We start from the raw sequence: 14342 nt of genomic DNA, 5'->3' as shown, positions 1-14342 counted from the left end.
AATATCTTTAAATAAAAAACATAATAAAGCAAGTTCACACTATTATTTTAAAGGAACATCTACATCTGTGCCAAAATGACTGATAAACAACAAAATGTCAAATGCCAATGTCAATATCAATGTCAAGAATCTGTGTATCTTTCACTGACCATAGAGCATTGAAGTACTTCCAACCCCAGGAAGTGAACCCTGACAGGTTTTATGGTTCTGATTAACAAGATGAATTTCCTGCCTGTTGCTGTTGCTGTTGTTTGTTTTGTAGGGAGGATTTTTGCTTTGTTTTGCTTTCTATCAGGTTTTACGATCGTTTCTTTAGTTGGCTTTAGAATTTAGATAATTTAGAGTTTATACAAGACAGATAAGCTGAGTTATGTTGCAGTAACAAATAACCCCCACATCCCAGGGGTATAGTGCACTAAATTTATTTCTCCTTCATGTTGCATATCCACTGCAGACTGTTGATGGAGCAACCACCAATCTAGAGCCTTGTCAGTCACCCTGACAGAGGAAAACCCTGTGGCAAATCAAAGGCCAGATCTCCAGGCTTCTTCTCAGACCTAATTACTTCTTATTTCATTGACCAAGTCACATGACCGTGGCTAACTTCAAAGGACTGGAGAAGTACAGTCCCCCTGTGTCCAAGGGAGAAGCAGAAACATTTGGTAGAAAGCAGCAACTTCACCACAATCATTTCTTTTCCCTAAATCTTTATGTTACCGGACAGAAAGACAATAACAATATATTGAAGTTAACAAGTCAATCAGCAAACTAAAGAGATTTTAAAAAATATAAAAGCTCAGCACCAGATCCAAGATGGCGGCCAGCAGGAGGCTGATGAAGGAGCTTGAAGAAATCCGCAAATGTGGAATGAAAAAACTTCCATAACATCCCGGTTGATGAAGCTAATTTATTGACTTGGCAAGGGCTTATTGTTCCTGACAACCCTCCATATGATAAGGGGGCCTTCAGAATCGAAAGCAACTTTCCAGCAGAGTACCCATTCAAACCACCGAAGATCACATTTAAAACAAAGATCTATCACCCGAACATCGATGAAAAGGGGCAGGTCTGTCTGGCAGTGCTGAAAACTGGAAGCCAGCAACCAAAACCGACCAAGTAATCCAGTCCCTCATAGCACCGGTGAACGACCCCCAGCCCGAGCACCCACTTCGGGCTGACCTAGTTGAAGAATATTCTAAGGACCGTAAAAAATTCTGTAAGAATGCTGAAGAGTTTACAAAGAAATACGGGGAGAAGCGACCTGTGGACTAAACTCTGCCGCGACCGATTCCAGCGAGTGTGAGCGGAGACCCCGCAAAGCAGGACTCTGTGGAAAATTGACACGTGCGGCTGCCTGGCGTTTGCTTGTGGCAGTTACTAACTTTCTACAGTTTTCTTAATCAAAAGCGGTCTAGGTAACCTGTAAAGAAAGGATTAAAAATTTAAGATGTTCTAGTTCTGCTTTCTTTGTTTTAAAAATCACTGCTTCAATCTACTTTTAAAAAATAATAAATAAATAAAAAATAAAAAAGCTCACCAAGGATGATTCAAGAATGATGTAAGGTAGGCCCTGATTTAAGAACAGAATTTGTTTACAAAGGAAAGGGAGGGAGAACATTTCACTTGAGAAAGGATCACTGGAAACTAAAAATGAATTGTTACATAGAACCAAGATTATACATGGTGGTTGTGTCCCTGTATTGATGCACAAAGTTTCCCTTAACCCATCTGTAAAAGAAAATTAGAATTACAATTAACGATTGGCTTTGAGTGTGGAGATTGAGGAGCAGGAAATGTTATAGCTAAATTTCAAAATAAATGGAGGTAGAAAAGAGAAAGCTTCCATTCCTATCTTTGAAACACAGGCCTGACCCTAAGCAAGATTTTTAATAGATACAGTTAACTTTAGTAACTACCCCTGGACCACCAGATACCATTGTCTTCACACTGTTATTGATGACACAGAGACCTCCACCCAGAACTGTTGTGCCATTATCCAAAAATTATTTTCTCCTTCACCAAGTACCAATTCCCTTTGCTTTAGTATACTGACCTTAGTCAAACAGTAAGTGAAAAGGTACAGTTCAGTGGAAAGAGAACACAGTAACCTTCAGGGCATATGTGTTTTAGTCCCATCTCTAGGATATAGTTCCTAGGTTACAAATTTATTGTATGTTATATGAGTTTTAATTTATTAATCCACAATACATAAAATAAAATATAGAAGTAAAAGCTGCCACAGAATTAAATGAGATAATAGGAATATCTTATTTTAAAATTCTAAAAGTGATATTGAACTATAAGGTGTGGTTATAATAATTATTACTATTACTATTATTATACAATAAGCAATCTGATTAAAACAGTGTATATTAGTATTTAAAAACTGACTCTTAGATAACCTAAACTGAGATACTTGCATCTTCAAAAGTGAATGTTTATTATCCCAACCAGTGAGTTTCTTTCATCTGTCAGTCACGTACATAGCATATACTCCATAAATGTCATTTTGCTCCTAAGAACAAAGAGGGAGCAGCATGGGCCAAAGCCCAGAGCATAGCCTATGAAACAGCAAGAAAACCATCCTGGGAAGGACTAAAGGCCTGGGCATAATAGGAAGTGTATGGAAATCAGGTGTCACAGAGTTGATGGTGGGCCCATGTCTTTAGGAGCTTATGAAGACAGGACTAGGAAGACGGACTTTGTGCAGCAGGCTGCAGCAGAGAAATGTTCCAACATACAGCCTTAGCAATTACATAAAGGCCACAGAGGCTGATGTCTGACTGTTCTCACTCCCAAAGTAATGAAGCTGTCGGGGGTAGTTTTAGCCCTTCCTTAGTAAACAATTGTCAAGCTTCTAAATAACAAACGTTCCAATATTCCTGTATGAGGACATTTTCCCTTTCATCCTTCCATTTGATTTTGTTTCCTAGTCTACCATATATTTTTACACAATTCCCTGTACAGCTTAAAATTCAAGTAGTTACTATGTTGGCTGCATACCTTGCTCAGAGATGCTTTATATAGACACAAATTACATAATGCACAGAAGAAATTAGTGAGAGCCTTCAGTGAAGTGTTTGATGGGTAGCAGGGTAGCAGAGGACATATTAAAAGGTATTAGTGCAGCTTTGCCAATCAAGGACAGGATTAATCAGCAGCAATATGGACATTCTAACTAGACAGTTTGATTGATATGTCAGAAATAAGGATTCTTCCCAGTCAGTCCTTCAGTTGCCTTGTCCTCCATGTAAGCAGTAAGACCTCTTCAAACAGAATTTTCCACTTAATTAGGCAGTCTTAAGACACAGAACCCGAATGAGCTCCAGGAAGAGCCTTTCATCTTAGAACAGAATTGACTAAAATGGACTTCGTGCCTTGCTCCAATTTGAGAGGAAAGGAGTGAGGTTAGAGAGGGACTATTTCTCTCAGCTAATTTTTTTAAAGAACTACATTTATGGTAGATTTAAGTCATACTCTAAGTCAAAGCCTATCCTTATGTACATAGATATACATAGCATACCTCACCCCCTAAGAAATTCTATGATGTGGGTCCTATATTATTCCCCTGGCATTTTCTTATGCATTAACATTATTTCTGTAATGGGCTTCTATTTCACTTATATTTAGAAATCAGAGTTTTGAAAAAAGAATATGATGTGATCTCATATCAGTCATTTCTAATCAGCACTTAACCCAGCGAAAATCACTTTTTAAGGTAAATTTCAGGCCCTTCCAGCTGAGTAATAAAGAATGATGATCTCAACACCTAACTTCTAATTATCTCCCTATAAAATAAGGTAGGGAATTTATAACTAATAAAACCAAGTAGGAGGATGCATTTCTTAACTTTACATTATCTTGTCTTTGAAGAGGCAGGTAATCAAATAGGAAAGATGGTAGCTAAAATGGAACTAGAAAAAGCCCAGCTATTTACCTTTACATTGTAAAGGCTAATCAGTGGTCTTCCCTCCACTCTACCCCTGCTTCCTACCCCTCAGTTCTGGTCTAAATGGAATTCCATATATCTTGACTGGTTTGAACACTTTACTGCACCCACAGTGTGGCAGATAATATTTTCTAAAAATTCTGCTACAGCAATATTTCCATTTTTCAACATTCTCTTCCAGAATGTTCCCACTCCCCAGTAAAAGGTGGAGTCTATTTTCCATCCCCTTAACTGATTTGATCAAAAAAATGTGGTGAAAATACATTGCATGGTTTTGATGATAGCTCATAAAAGATGATATGGATATTGTGGAGCTATCTCTCAGAAAGCCTGCTCTTTAAACACAGCTGCCAAGCTGTGAGGAAGCCCAGATGAGAGCTTAAAGAGAGGCCCGTACGAAGAGGACCTAAAACCTCTGACCGAGAATCATTTGAGTGAGCCTAGAAGTGATGCTCCAGCCTCAGTTGAGCCTTCAGAAGACCGCAGACCCACTTGACATCCTGACTGCAACCTCATGAGAGAGTCTGAGTCAGAAACACCCAGTGTAATGTTTGTTGTTTTAAGCCATGAAACTTTAGAGTAACTTGTTATGCAGCAATACTTAACTAATAAACTTCTTATTAGGGGTACATATATGGAGACAATGACCTTTTGACCATAGGCAAGACCAAAAACAAAACATATGAAAGGAAAAGCCCCAGAGGAGGTGGTGATGGAGGAAGAAAAAAAAAAAAAAAACAGCAACCAGAGAAAGAAAGGAATTGTGATTTTCATGGCACACTTTAAGTAACTCAAGGAGCCAAGGGCCATTGTACATCCTGGAGATCATATATATTTCAGAATTCAGATCATGGATTTTAAAAAGGTAATATGTACATTATTGCAGCACCGCAAAATCAACAATCATAATACTTCCACATAAAATGGATGAATATTAACACTAAATAAATTATAAGTAGCCTCAAATCTGTTTAGGTCAATGGTTTTTTTCCAAATAAGCCTTAGCACCAAACTTAAGAAAAGTATTTTGGTATTCAGAGCTTCAGGAGTTTTAAAATTGCAGATAAGAGAGTATGGAGTATAATGATAAAAATATCTACTATTTGGAGATTTAGTTTGTGCCACTCAGTGTATTAATCTTATTTAATACTCCCATCTGCCCTTGAAAATGATAAAATTGGAGGCTACAGAGGTTAGGTAACATTCCCAAGTTCACAGGGCAAAGAAGTGGACAGATTTGGGATTCCATCTTGAACCAGACTTTAAATCCCCTGCCTTTAACCACTCTACCATATTGCAAAAGATATAAGTTTTGTTGGGCTTTTTCCTCTTTTCTTTTTTTTTTGGTGGGGGGTCTTTTAATTAGAAGTAATAATAATGCTAAAGAATTTGGAGGAAATTATTTATAATTTACCATTCTGACATTAGTTATCATCTTTATGAAAATCTTGTTCCAGGTCTTACATCAGGATATATCCTCCAAGAATAGCTACAGAAAGCAATAATTTTACTTAAGGTAGAAATGTAGGCAGGGGTAGGCGAAAAAGACCATGATTTGAGATTGAGAAAAAGGAGTGGCTAGAAAGGAATGAAAATTATTTCCCCCACTATTTTTGGAATGGCAAAGATATTAAAAAGAGTAGACAGCAATAGAACCCTAAAAAAAAAAAAAAAAAGATTTCCTTTGCAAACACTAAGGATGATTTCATGCAGAAATTTAAGTTCTCCAGATGACATAGGAAGAGAACCACTTAAAAATTATACCAAAGGACCAACTAGCCAAGAACTGGGAAAAGATCTCGAATCAGAGGGTTTCTAGAAGTAAAACACATATCAGAGCACAGTGCCAAGGTGATCTGGTGGGGTACCAATCGGGGACTCTAGGAAAGTTGGTCATCATGGAATGTTATGCACCACAGAGCTGCATGGAGTAATATGCGTTGATGATTTCCATCCAAAAAGCCACTTTCTAAATTACTGTCTTAGTACTGCTGGTAAGTAGAAAATCAATGGGCTGACCCACATAGCTCATTTTCATACGATCCCCAGAAGTCCCCCAAAGTGAAATGTATTATTCCTTTCCAATCCCCCCTCTGCAACAAACCAACTCATAATGGCAACATCTTTGACACAAAGACCACACATGCACCCTTTTTAAAGACTTAAAACCATCTTAATTAAATATTTGCATTACATAACAATCTATTAGGACAAGATAAATTTGTACTTTAAATCAAAGCTTCCCAATGAAAACCATCATGTGGGTAGTATCTTGATACATGGGTGCTAAAAGTAATGAATACATTTAGTTCAGACATAAGAATTGGGATGCCATTAACGAAGAAGATAAATTAATATCTAAAACACAAAAGCATGATCAAACTGTCATGGTGTACCCAAATCAGCTACTTCCATATACCAGACAAGGACCAAAATCAGCAATCAGCTGCAAATATTAGAAAACAGGGCCTTATGAATTAATGAGTCAGGGGTAGAGCCACACATAATTGTAGATGATAACCTTCTGTTAACTTAAATATAATTGTTAAGCCTTGTGTCAGCACATAAGAGTATGAGTGGTGTTTGAGCCTCTCTATAAGATAAAGATGTCTGAAATTCATATCTGTTTAGAGAAAATTAAATCTAGTTTAATTTGCTCACGGGCATTAATGCCTTTAAACAAGGCAGAGTATCTGACTTGAAACAAATTAATACTGAAAGATAAAAAACAAGTGCCTAACTCATGCATTTGCTGATTACTTCTTACCTTCTGGAGACATTAGAGGCAATAAGTCCATAGCTCTGACATTATAATTTCCTGGTGATAACAAATGTGATGCTTCTAGATGAACCATGAGAGACGATGGACTCTGAAAAACAAACTGAGGGTTCTAGAGGGGAGGAGGGTGGGGGGATGGGTTAGCCTGGTGATGGGTATTAAAGAGGGCACATTCTGCGTGGAGCACTGGGTGTTATGCACAAACAATGAATCATGGAACACTACAACAAGAACTAATGATGTAATGTATGGTGATTAACATAACAATAAAAAATAAAAATAAAAAATAAATATGATGCTTCTGACATGATACCATCAAATGCCTCATTCCGAGCAATGCTTGGACTAGAGTTCCAAGCCTAAAAGAGTGTGATTTTAGAACTAATCAGCTGACACTAAATCTCTCATTTGTCCCTTCACAAGGACAATCTACTAAACATATAAAGTACAATTTCCACTCAAAAATTGGAATATGGGGTATGAAATACCGGCATTTCTCTTCTGGAGTTCAAGAATTCAAATCTTTTTATTTACCTGGCAAATTCCTGTTTCTAACATCCACCATCAATGTCTTTCCCTTCTTGAGCTTTCTGAACTGTGCCAAAGAGTATGTGGCTCTCTTCCTACTGTCCCCATGGGATTCTGCAAAGAAAACAGTGCTTATTTTTGTTATGAGTTGTCTTTCTACATATTGTTCTTCCGTTATTAAAGTATAGTCTTGTCAAGGACAGCACATATGTTCTCCTTATCATTTCTGCAGGTAAATGATGCCTGGCGTATTTTAAGTTCTCATATAAGTCTGTTATGTGATGGATATAGGATGGAGGACATAACTGATCACTGTACCTAGCCCTGTGCTAAACACTTTTGTTGCATTATCTCATTTACTCTCCCCCTCAGTCAACATTGTAGGTACCAGCATTCCCATTTGGTCGAGATGGAAATCAGGCCCAAGGAAATTATTACTAACTTTCCTGAGTCCACATAGATATTAAGTGATGGAAAGTGAATTAAGCCAAATCTGTTTAGGTCAGATTTTCCTACCATAACCACAGACAATAGGCATATTTGCAAGGGGTCTTCAGTGGGATTACTCAGGGGTCATACTATTTTACTTCCATGAAACTGAATGGAGCAGTGTAAGAAATGAATGATATGGATTGAATAAAATGAGTAGAATTTGTGAATCTGGTGCAAATAAAAACCTCCTAAAGGATACAACTACAGGCATCTAAGTGGCTATAAATTAAAAAAAAAATTATGCTGTCTAGATAAAAGTGATTTCTAGAAATGTTCATCTCTCATTTTTTCACATTATATGCAACACCATATTTGTAGCTAATTCTATTCATTAATCTCGCTCTCCACTCCAAAACTAACTAGACACTGACTTTAAAGCAAGGACCATTGTCTTACAATAAATTGCATCCTCCCAAACACACCATGGTCACCAACAGAGAGGAACAACTAAAGATTTGTTTGTTGGAGATTGGCCAATAAATGCAAACAAAATAACAGTGGGTTTATCTATCTGTCATATTTGCTTCATAGCACAACAATCTACCATGGACTTGAGCTAAATGGTGTCTGAAATACTTTTCCCCATGTTTTCACTTCTGCTTCTCTTGAGCACTTACATCTAGAGATGGTACTCTTTATATAACATCTCTAATTCTTACAACAGCCCTATAAGATGTATTTCTCTGGCCCTTATTTAAAATGAGGATGCTGGGATGCCTGGGTGGCTCAGTTGGTTAGGCGTCTGCCTTTGGTTCAGGTCATGATCACAGGCTCCTGAGAAGGAATCCTGCATCAGGTTCCCTGCTCAGCGGGGAGCCTGCTTCTCCCTCTGCCCATCACTCCTCCTGCTTGTGCTCTCTCTCTCTTGCTCTCCCTCTCTTTCTATGACAAATAAATAAATAAAATCTTGTAAAAAATAAAATTAAATGAGGATGCTAAGGCTCAGGGACATAAACTAATAAGTCACCCAAAAAGTAAACAGTGCAGCAAGGACATTAATCAAAGGCCATATGACTCCAGACCTCATGCACTGTCCACTAAACCCAACGCTCCTTGTGAACATACAATGGAAAATAAACATTGATAAGGAAAAGGAATGAAAAACTTTGCTATTATAATCTTAACAAAGGAAACAATTGCTAGTACCTTAGTACTTGAGAGTTACTTTCCTGTTAGAAACAGTGATTGGGAGTGGTAAATATCAGACATGAGGAGGAGGTTGAGAGAGAAATCACCTGTAAGATACAGGGCCTGTCACTTCGGATTGACATCAGAGTTAATTCCTACTCATAACAATCTTAGCATCATTTGAGTGGTGAAGTTTAAAATCTTGCTAATCACAAAATTTTCACTAATTCCAATAATCCCAGGCCAAGCTGGTCCACAGAGAAACCAAATTTTGGGCATGATCTCTGAAACATATATCTCAGATTCAAATATGCATTTAAAGCTATGAAGGAAAAAACACATTTTACAGAAAGGTTATCTACTGGAAACAAGCTAAAAAGTTTAAAGTAACAAGATTTTAAACAAAATAATTAGCCTGCTTATATAAATTTTGTTGCTAAGCAACCACATCAATGGACTATTTTAATTATGATTTTGAAGTTCTCGAGCTCCCCTTAGCAGGAACAAAAATAGACATTTCATGGCTAATGAAATCATCTTCTCATAAAATATGGAAACTTGAGACTAATTTTCTGAAACAATGTGTCCTAAAAACATGGCAACATATTAATATAAAAACATAGAGTGAGGGCTTTGTGACAAGAATCTGTTATTTTCCATTGCACATTGACATTTCTCCACCAAAAACAAGCTCTTGTGTAGTCTACTGTGTTCTTTAACATTCAGTAAAATAATTGGATATATATTTCCTTTTTGGAATCATAACCATAGGCATTAAGCAAGTGAGTGATGAGGCACTTACATAACCTCCAGAGCTTCATATTTCTCTTTAAAGCACAAATTCCTCATCTTTAGTTTTAAGATCCACTTTTTTTTGTATAAAATAAGAATAAATTAGGATGCCTTGCTATCAATTACCTGCTACAAACTGTGAAATTATTTTTATATTTGGATGTATGTGATTCCTTCTTTTACTCTTCCCAGATGGGATCTAGCCATCACTATGAAATAGTAGAGTCTGGGCTTAGGAATGCCATGTAAAGTTGTCCAGTACATTCCAACTTTCTCCAGTCAGACTATACCCAAAACAATCCTTAACAAATTATTGTTGCTTCTCTCCTTAAAATTGTCTAAAAATGGATGCAATGTCATATTCCTATAACCAGGTTCAGAAGCAAATATTTCATTTGGATTTCAAAATGTATCTGATTCCCCAGGAGTAGATCTTGGAGCAAAGATTACAATGCAGGTCGTTACTGTTGAAGATGATCCTACCAAGCACAGGTAGAAAAGCTGAGGAGTGAGGCAGGGGATGCAAGGGAGTCTAGGAAGGTGCATTATCAAGCAAATTAGCACTCCAGGTAACTTGAACTTAATTCTGCTGGAGAGTTCTGGAAAATGAGGTAGAACATATGCTTTGTAGCTATCCTAGAGTAGCCAGGGAACTGGCCTATTTCTGGGAGAAGCAAAGTCTCTAAGTCCTTAGGATTTCAAATGAATCACATGTGCTGAGGAAGACCTCAGCCAAAGAGAAGCAAGTGGTAGCAGCTCGATTTCAGGCCAATGTGCACTGAAATGCTGGGGCATCACAGGCACTAGGTGGAGTTAATGCTTCTGGGAACATCTATCAGCCCATAGCCAATGAGAACTAGAAAATAAACACATTAGCTTCCTTGCCATTCATGTGGAATAACCCTAAGCCATGTGGTATAATGATGTTCAGGGTTCAGGTCTCCATATGCCCACACCAAGAACCTGTTTGATGTTGTACTTCTGGGATTCTTCCTCTTCTAAAAATTGTATGCCAAATAAAGTGCTTTCATTCCCATCATCTCAGGGTCTGCTTCTGGGGAAAATCAGCCTAAGATATTGGAAAATTATTTTAACTTGTGGCAAGAATTTTTGCAAAGTAACAGCCATTTTGTAGCAGAGACAGTTAATAAGGGACAAGAATGATTTCTATTACCAGCATAAAAGTCAAATTTATCTTGTCTTCTATTTTCTTTCCCAAAACACTCTTCCTTGATTTGTTGTCCTACTTCTCCACTGTGTAACTCTTTTCACACTGAATACCCAACTTTGAAAATTGGACAATAGCATATTGAAGTCATTTTCTTGACATCTTCAAAAAGATGACTCTACTTGTCTCAGAACTTATCAATAGTGCAGTAATTATCACATCTGGGCTTCTCCAGGAGACTCACACCAAGTACTAAGAGGTCTCTTTCTCTTACTACAATTCTACCATAGACACTGCTGCCAAATCAATGCTTACTGCATAGTGGTAATTTTCATATCACTCTCAAGTTCAAAAACATTTGGTGGTACCACAGTTCCCACAGAAATAAATAAAATCTCCTTGACTTGAAATTAAAAGCCTTCCAAAATTAAACCACCTTACACAATCAGAATTATCTTTCCAACAGCAAGTCCCCTACTGGACCCAATACAGAGCTTTGGGGTATATGTTATAAGTGAGTTTAAGGGTGACCAACCATCCCAGTTTGCTGATAAGTGACTGTCCCAGTTTTAGCACTGAAAGCCCCACGTCCCAGGAAACCCAAACTAAGACAGTTGGTCACCCAAGGTGTGACAGTGTACATTGCTAAGGTATATTTATTTTTCATAGTACCAAGAAACATCTATGCTCAAATAAGTTAATGGTCCTATCTTGAAAGGCATGCAATTGAAAGAAGGAATTTTATGTGCCAAAACAAATAGTGAAAGTAGAGGGAATGCATATAAATTATGAACTATGAAAGCAGCATGTTACCTTATTATTCTTTAAAATCAGAATCTTAGCAGGATGAGTTAAGATGGCAGAGTAGTAGGGGGACCCTGGACTTGCCTTGTCCCTCAAACACAACTAGATCAACATCAAATCATTTTGAACAAGTAGGAAATCGATCTGAGGATTGAGAAAACAATCGGCACAAATGGAGGGACAAAACATGGCAGATGTGAGATTCAGAGACATGAATGGAGGAAGAGAAAAGCCACGGTGCCATGGAGGGGAGGGAGCCCTCTTCACAGAGAGCAGTCAGGGACAGAGGGAGAGAGAGCAGTATGTAGGGTTCACACAAGACGTCATGGTGGGGATCCCCTGGGTTGCATGGGGAGAGAATGTTCCCCTTCCTGGAGTACACTTGGCAACATTTGGAAGACAGTATATTACTCTCCAAGGACAAAAGACCTGTGGGGAACCATTGAGCTCCCCTGTTCAACAGTAGGGGACAGAGACTCATGCAGAGGGCAGATAACGTGGTTGCAGCTTTTCACTGTGCTTCACCTTGACTTCAGGCACTCTCGCAGGTGTGCTATTGTTTTTCTGGGACAAGATGGTGACAGGCGCAGCACTGAAAGGCTCTCCTCTTGGGGAGGGGAGTGTGTCTGTGTCTTGCTAGGTCCTTTAGGATTTGGCGTTTTGAATCCTAGCCACCAGCTAGAGATAAAACACAACAGAACTATAGCACCAGGTGTGCCGAGGGTGGGGCACAGACAAGGTTGAGGGCAGGGATCTGAGGAAAGCCTGGGACACAGGAGGGGAGATTGTTCACTTTTTTGTGAGGGCCTCCTGAACAGCAGTGGCCCCAAGTTCCCCTCTTTGGGGCCTAGAGGGCAGGGTAACACCATCTTCTCCTGCCCACCCCCTGCCCACTAGCACCCTGAACTTCAGAAAGAAACATAGCACCTCCAGTGGAGTCTGGAGTCACTTACACCAAATCCCGCTCCCATGCACCGGGCAGGGGCATCTTAACAAAGGCAGGTCTGACTGTGAGCCAGTGCAATGGGCCTCTCCCTCAGAAGACCAACATGGGCCCCCCAGAATGTACCAAGTCTACTGACCATAGAGTGCTCCAAAGCATCAGCTTCAGTTCTAGTAGAAATCGGACCAGGCTTTTTTTTTTTTTTTTTTTTAATCAGGCTTGTACTTCAGGTTTTTTGGTTTTTTGTGGGTTTTTTGTTTTTTGTTTTTTTGGTCTGTTTGTTTTTGTTCCTTTTCCTTTTTTCTTTTGGATCAGGCTTTTTTTTTTTTTTAAATAAGGCTTATCTTAACAAATAAATCAAAGCACACGTAGTTAAAGGTCCAAACACTGTCCACTGCAGGCAAGGAAGAACTCTGCAGAGTTCTGTGGGAAAGAGCAGCCAAAACACAACAGCAGAGTGTAAACAACATAGCTCAGAAACCCTTCCTGAAGCACCAGGCCGTGGACAGTGTAGGACCCCTTCTTAAGAAAGTACTACTCTCAGGAGCAGGAAACATAACAAACTTCACACACAGAAGACAGAAACCTAGGGCACCTGGGTGGCTCAGTTGGTTAAACGACTGCCTTCAGCTCAGGTCATGATCCTGGAGTCCCAGGATCGAGTCCCGCATCAGGCTCCCTGCTTCTCTCTCTCTCTCATTCTCTCTCTCTCAAATAAATAAATAAAATCTTTTAAAAAAAGACAAAAACCTATACATAATGAAAAGATGGAGGAATTCTCCCCAAAAGAAAGATCAGAAGAAATCACAGCCAGGATTGGCTCAAAACAGATATAAGCAATATATCTGAACAAGAATGTAGAATAACAGTCATAGGAATACTAGCTTGGCTTGAAAGAAGCATAGAAGACACCAGAGAAACCCTGACTGCAGAGATAAAAAACATAAAAACTAGCCAGGCTGAAATAAGAAGTGCTATAACAGATGCAAAACTAACTGGATGTAGTATGGTGATTAACATAACAATAAAAAAATTATTAAAAAAAAAACCTAACTGGATGTAGGGGGGGCGGAGCAAGATGGCGGAGGAGTAGGAGACCTGGATTTCATCTGGTATCAGGAATTCAGCTGAATAGGGTCAAACCATTCTGAACACCTATAACTCAACAGGAGATCGAAGAGAAGAATAGTAACAACTCTCTGAACAGAAAAGCGACCACTTACTGGAAGGTAGGATGTGAGGAGAAGTGAATCTGAGGAGATATTCGGGAGGATAGATGGCGGGGGAGGGGCCTCCGTTGGCCGCTTCTGGCAAGTGATAGAGACGCGGAGCACAAAATCGGAACTTTTAGAAGTCGGCTCCGCTGAGGGACGTTGCTCCAGTGGCTAAGTGGGGGTGGAACCCTCGCGGGACAGTGTGGTCTCAGGACCCTTGGGGTCACAGAAAGACCAGGGGTGCCTGAATGCGGCGGAGCTCCCAGGTGTCGGAGCGGGGAAGCCGGCTGCAGAGACGGAGCCGAGGCGCGGGCTCTCAGCTTGAGGTTGCCATAAACTGTGATTGGCGACATAGTCGGGCCACTGCTCCTCCAGCAGGGACCCAACAAGCGGCAGATCCGGGGAGACTCCCCTTCCTCCCCCAGGAGGAGTGGTGTGGGAGTGCACCGCAGGGATCTGCTGGGTTTGGAGACTCCACACCGAGTCCGGTGCCAGAGATAGAAACGCTCGGTCACAGGCCGGGTGAGTACGGAGTATGGCCGGAG

At 39.5% G+C, this 14342-nt stretch overlaps 1 long non-coding RNA gene and 1 pseudogene across 3 annotated transcripts in view; one reads left to right on the top strand and one right to left on the bottom strand.

Annotated features, from left to right (window-relative positions):
* Window positions 1-7371, bottom strand: part of LOC113918870 — a 164262-nt gene extending 156891 nt beyond the window's left edge. For 2 of the 3 annotated variants that reach the window (XR_003518710.1, XR_003518707.1), the window contains exon 1: window positions 7263-7371. This is a non-coding gene — a long non-coding RNA (uncharacterized LOC113918870). Of the gene's footprint in view, window positions 1-6716; window positions 6820-7262 lie in introns of all 3 variants that reach the window. The other variant, XR_003518709.1, reaches the window with a different exon arrangement.
* LOC113923439 lies at window positions 814-1493 on the top strand (annotated as a pseudogene).
* Window positions 7372-14342: the final 6971 nt, after the last annotated feature.

The sequence above is a fragment of the Zalophus californianus genome, chromosome 15 (assembly GCF_009762305.2).
Source record: "Zalophus californianus isolate mZalCal1 chromosome 15, mZalCal1.pri.v2, whole genome shotgun sequence".
Lineage (NCBI taxonomy): Eukaryota > Metazoa > Chordata > Mammalia > Carnivora > Otariidae > Zalophus > Zalophus californianus.
The sequence above is the reverse complement of the archived record's forward strand: the minus strand, read 5'-3'. Positions and strand labels throughout refer to the sequence as shown.